This window comes from Papaver somniferum, chromosome 5, assembly GCF_003573695.1.
Source record: "Papaver somniferum cultivar HN1 chromosome 5, ASM357369v1, whole genome shotgun sequence".
Lineage (NCBI taxonomy): Eukaryota > Viridiplantae > Streptophyta > Magnoliopsida > Ranunculales > Papaveraceae > Papaver > Papaver somniferum.
The window spans coordinates 94,225,966-94,232,371 of record NC_039362.1 but is presented as its reverse complement, the minus strand read 5'-3'; the positions used below and the strand labels follow the sequence as shown (position 1 = coordinate 94,232,371).

The following is a 6,406-nucleotide window of genomic DNA, read 5'->3' as shown; positions in this document are numbered from 1 at the left end:
TCATTCTAGAGGCAGTATTTCGACCTCAAATTATATATACAATTTTTGAAACTTGTTTTGAGGTATATATTTGTCTAAATTCGACTGAAAAGTTATCAGCCGAACCTAGGCAAAATTTCAAAAAAAACATAGGTTCGGCTCAAATTTTGAGTGTGACTTAAAACAGGTCTCTTCTTTTTTCCTATCGTTAAAGGTAAAAGATTTCATAGAAGGCCCACCAGAGGTAAGCGAAGCGGACTCGAAAGATCTTACAAACCCAAAAACTAGAAACTCAAAATGAGTCGGGTTTGTTTTTTATGAAGACACTTCGAAATTTTTTCTCTCTCCTCATTCCGTTCTCTATTTTCCCCTTGTTTCACCCCTGAATATATTTTAGGTTTTCTTAGATTTCTTTTAGATATTTCTTTTTCTTGTTTTCGATCATGCCTCTAGAACATCGTTACATCCAAATAGACAAAAAAGATATTTAGGATTTCCTGTAGCTTAACCACTTTGGTTTCTAAGATCTCTTATTCTGAGTTTTTTGCTCATGGATCTTCTCATGGTTCTCTATTATTTAATATTGCTAAACACCTACAACAAGTTCTTTACGAAGTTGCAAAAATGGAAATGCAGGAAGAACACATTGGAAATTTGAAGAAAACAATACCTGGTTCATGGTAAATAAACAATCAAACTCCATGGAGTTTTATCTTCATATTCTTCTCTCTCGTTCCAATCCTAAATTCTATCCTACTTCTTTCCATGTTCCAGCTGGTCCATTCATATTCTTCTCTCTCGTTCCAATCCTAAATTCTATCCTACTTCTTTCCATGTTCCAGCTGGTCCTGTTTTCGAAGGTTGGTTCCATTTTTCCACTGATCTAGGATGTCAATTGCTTTTCTATGCTTCTCGGCGTAACCCTTCATCCAGTTTACCTTCATCTTCTAATCCCCTAAATATAATCTTTCCTAGGTCCAAGTTTTATCTAAAGGTGTTCAAAACCCTAAAAAATTATTTGCCTCTAAAAACAATCAAATTAGTACCACTTGGTCATCGCCTCTCTTGTGTGATAGATTCGCAGCTCCATCTACTACTTCATTCATAGCTCTAAGCAAGGTGAATTTATTAAGGTATCCCGTACGGATAATAACCTTCTAGGTTTATGGCATGATGCTTTTGTGATTTCGGCACCAAGGACTGTAGAGTATTGGCCGCCAATTGGATTAGCTCTATGTCATGAACTTCAGATTGCCTCTTCTTTTCAAATCTTCCTAATTAAATCCACTCAGGCAATATTTCATGATGATGAGAATCTATCTAAGGCTGATCTTAACTTCATTTTTGAGCTATAAATATTAATTATTCTGTTTTTAGATGTCACCCTAACATTTGGTGTTCATCAAAAAATACGGTCACCACTGATTTTAAGATTGAAGTCACCGACATCCCTTATAAATTATGGTTAACTGAAGTTTTTCATGCTATTGCAGGATAGGTATACAACAACAGAAGATCAAGATATTCATTTTTATGGCAGAAGAAACAACTCGCCGCATCGAGTTTTTGTAGGGAAACATATTACTTGTTAATTTTCCGAATACTCGATGCATATGAGTTGTTTCTTTTGGCACAAATAATGCTCACCTCATGGAGATTGATGCACCAAGCCTGATAAGCAACCTGCTTATTCTAATTGGTGAGTAAACTTTTAACATATTAGAGTTTCGTGCATTACTTATCATTATTATGGTCGCCTTCTCCAAAGAAAATATTTGGTTAACTCATACTACCATTCATTTTTATTTTTGAGGATTCATTGATGCAAACACCTGAAGCTAGACAAATGGTGAACAAGCGAGACGGTGTTGGCCTTGCAAAGCAGTACAAGCGAGGGATGAACTTATAACTAAGATCAAGTTTCTTGAATTAAGTTTATCCCTTCCCTTGTATTGCGATGGAGTACATTGATATAGAAATATAATTAGACCCTGATGTGCAGGAATACCTTGATATATAGACAAGTTAGAAGATGTGAGACAGTGTTGGTCCTGCGAAACTATAGAAGTAGCACAACCGAGAAGTAACACATTCTCGTCTCTAATTCTTTTGGTGAGTAAACTCTTACTACAACTGTTTATTCTTTTTCACATGGACCATGTATGTTAATTGTCAGTTATATAATTCTGTCAAATAAATATAAACTTTTGATACCTCGGTTGTCAATGTTCAAACTATTATGACTTAATTGCTTTTGGATGAGATCCAGAATGAATAAACGTTGATATTCAACAATAAAAATGTATGAAATCTAGAATGACAATGAATATGTAATTGAATGACTCTTTGTCTCTCCTGCGAACGTGGTTCCTAATTTGATTGTCATTTTCATTGTTTCCAGAAGTATCACATCTTATTTAAGCTGCGACGTGAATCAGCACAACCAAAATTTCTTTTAGAGGGGCATATCTTACTAAAATTCACTGCTCTCCATATGCCTTAATATTGATTGTCACTTTTGCTTGTTGTTTTTCCAGGATACTGGAACTGACGGCAATAGCTGAATCCAAGAGATGGTTAACGATTCTCTGATACCAATCGGCGACTTAGTTTGGCGGGTGAATTTTTTTTTAAGCCAAGGTATAATGCAGAACAACACTTGCTTATATTAGAAACTACTGAAACACACAACCTTGTCATTTTCTTATAACAGAGGAACCATGTATGTTTTTCTCTTCAAGCAGTTCTTTCAATGTAAAAACTACACCATTTATATTAAGGTATGTGGATGAATGATGAAACAAATCCTGGTTCGATTGGTTGGTCTATGGAATCCACAATGGATGAATAAATGAATTACTTGTGTTGCTAGAATGAGAATGTATGTATTGCAGATGAGAATGAACATGTAAATGAAATTCCCAAATTACAAAATGGATCTTTCTCTCCTATGAGATATGTTTCTAATTTTAGTTTTTGTTTCTGTTTTATTGTTTTGTCTGGATACGGGAATTGATGGCAATAGTTGATGCCAAGAAATAGTTAAGGCTACTCTGATGTCAATGGACGACTTCTTTTGGCGGATGAATAACTTTTTTCAACCAAGGTATAATGCAGAAGAACACTTGCTTACATTTAGAAACTGCTGAAAAACACAAAGCTTGTCATTTGATTATAATTAACCATATAGGGAACCATGTATGTTTTTAGCCTTAAGCATTTCTTCCAATGTAAGAATTACACTCGTATATACTTATGTATGTGAACGAATGACGAGACAAACCTAGGTTCAATTGGTTGTTGCATGCATTCTAAAATTATTGAATGTATGAGTTACTTTGTTGTTGGAATGATAATGTATGTATTGCAAAATGAGAATGAATTATGGGTTTTAGATACAACCTTGCAGGTTCACAAATAAAGTGCAATGCAGCTTCAGAAATGAATTGCATTCCATATTCAGATTGAATTGCATTACATGGTCCAAATATGGGAGCTTATTTATAACAGAAAAAAACGTTTTTTTTTAAAGTATATTTTTTTATCAACGTCGAATCGACGTTATAAAATTTGTTACTAATTTAGGACACCTAGAAAATTCATTACTATTACAATCGACCGTCAACATCTAAAGCCGTTAGTTTACATGTTATAAGCGATAGACACGTGGCAAACGTCAAATGTTACAGTCAGTTGTTACAAATCAAATTGTTACAACAAGTTGTTATATCTGAAATGTTACAATCAATCATCAACGTCTGAAGCCATTACTTTCCACGTTACAGCCGATCGACACGTGGTAGACGGCAGCCGTTACACTGATCTGTCACGGTTCGAAGCGTTACGATAACCAATCTGTTAGAATGAACTAAACAAAAATTCGAATCATTACTGTAGCTGTTACAAGGAAGAAAGGGAGGCAAAAAGTCAATCGTTACATACGATATCGCCGTTACAGCAGCTGTTATACCGAACTGGTACATGAGATATGCGCAATAACGGCTAACCGTTATAATAAAATGATATTGGATTAATCTTGTGTTGAATAGGTAACCGTTGGTGTATTTATTCCAACAAATGAAGCCGTTATTTAATAAATTTTTATTGCAACGGTTTATCTGTTAATAAATTATTGTAACGCTAATAATAACGATATATTTCCGACGTTTTTTTGACGTTACAATAAATAGATAGTAACACTTTTTTCACCTTACAAATTCCCTGATTTGCTACTTCAGTCGAAATAGAGAGCAAATTCCCTGATTTGCTACGTTTTTTTATACTGTACTATACGGTATAGACCACATATTTAATTTATTCGTCGAGCTTCAATTTGCTACTTCACTCAAAAGTGCAATGCGTTTTTTGTTTCACTGGTTCTCAGGGGATGCTTTTAAATTAGTGAATGCTTGTAACTTACTTATAAAGGCACTAGCTGCTTATGCAATAAGGTCGTAATAATAAATTTCTTACATCGTATAGTGTACACAAAATTGGTTAAAAAGATAAAAATCAACAATTTTTGGATCAAAAAGACTTGTACATTTTGATACTGTTTAAATGGACAAAAATTAAAAAGATATTATTCAAATGAACAAAAATATAAAAATAGCCAGGATGTAACCAGTTTTATCCTACCGATTTTCAAATATTTTTTCTTATTTTTAATTTATATCAGGATGCATCCAGTTTCATCCTTGCTATTTTTTAAGTTTAAGCCACGATGAATCCAGTTTCATCCTTGCTACTTTTTTTGTGTCCATTTCACCCATACTAATTTTTACTCGTCCATTTGAATCATGTTTTAAAAAAATTTGGACAAATAACCCATTTTCCGTAAAGTGTACAGGTGGCTGATTTTTGACCGCGTGAAATGTAATATCAATGTACCTAATGAGTTAATAGTGCAAACTTGATATCTTTACTTCAGCATTCTGATATTTATCTACTGTCGGCTTGGAAGGTGGTCAGTTTTAATCATTTGCGACTTTGGTGGTTGCTTTGGTTTGGATAGCTTCCTTGACGTTCCTTGAACTTCTTTGAGCAGTTTTGGAAATCACACAAATGTTTATTCTTAAGTACTTTCCTTTTTTCAATTATACATAAGTATTATTTTTTTGAAGGACGACGAGTTCACCTTCTGCAGCATTGCAAGGAAAACAAGAAAATGGCGGATGCTATCTAACGTAAGCCTTTCGGCTTTCGTGTATGTTAATATTATATAAGAAAGTAAGACCTGGATGGAACGGATTCAATGAAATGGAATAGATAGTATATTGGGTTATGGAAAACTTCCTTGTCCTCCTTGTGGGAGAAGGGACCATATATATATTATTATTAATAAACTCTATTAAAGAGAATATCCTTGGTCCGCTAAATATGGTAGAATATAATCTATTACACCCCCTTAGTCTTAGCGGGAGAGGAACAAATACTAAGATTAGTACGAAAACGAAGAAATAATTGTCTAGGAAGACCCTTCGTGAAAATATCAGCGTACTGATTTTCGGATGGAATGTGTAGCACCCGAATGTCCCCAATACGGACGCGTTCACGAACAAAATGAATGTCGATTTCCACATGTTTGGTGCGTTGATGTTGAACCGGATCACCCGAAATGTAGACAGCACTCACATTGTCACAATAAACGACAGTAGCCCGTCGTAGTGGTATATGTAGCTCAAGAAGTAAATTCCGGAGCCAAGTCGTCTCGGCCACGGCATTAGCCACACCCCGATATTCAGCTTCAGCACTGGAGCGGGAGACAGTCGCCTGACGTTTGGAAGACCAAGAAACAAGGTTGTCACCCAAAAAAATGCAGAAACCAGAGGTAGATCGTCGTGAATCAGGACAGCCCGCCCAATCAGCATCAGAGTATGCATGGATGCCAGAAATGGTGGATACAGATAAAAATAACCCATGTTCGATAGTGCCCTGGAGGTACCGAAGTATACGCCGAAGCGCCTGCATGTGAGGTTCTCTAGGGTCGTGCATGAATAAACATACCTGTTGAACCGCGTAAGATATGTCCGGTCGAGTAAAAGTAAGATACTGTAAAGCCCCAGCCAAACTTCGGTATAGAGTAGGATCCTTAAGAGCTGGTCCAGAGGTAGCGCTAAGCTTGGAGTTGGTGTCGACCGGAGTGGCCACTGGATTGCAGGCAGTCATGGATGCACGAGAAATGATGTCCTTCGTATAGAGTGACTGAGACAAAAACAACCCGGAGGATGACCGAGAAGCAGTGATTCCCAAAAAATGATGTAAGGAGCCAAGGTTAGTCATACAGAACTCTTGTTTCATCATGTCAATAAAACGGGTGAGAAGAACATCAGTAGAGGCAGTGAGTATGATATCATCAACGTACAGTAATAAGTATGTCGTGTCCTGTCCTGACCGATAAATAAATAGAGATGGATCACATACACTA

At 35.9% G+C, this 6,406-nt stretch overlaps 1 long non-coding RNA gene across 1 annotated transcript; it reads left to right on the top strand.

The window, feature by feature from the left end:
• Positions 1-1,784: 1,784 nt before the first annotated feature.
• Positions 1,785-3,250, top strand: LOC113277660. Its single transcript, XR_003325032.1, has 3 exons — positions 1,785-2,091; positions 2,517-2,619; positions 3,005-3,250. It is a non-coding gene; the product is annotated as an uncharacterized LOC113277660 (long non-coding RNA).
• Positions 3,251-6,406: the final 3,156 nt, after the last annotated feature.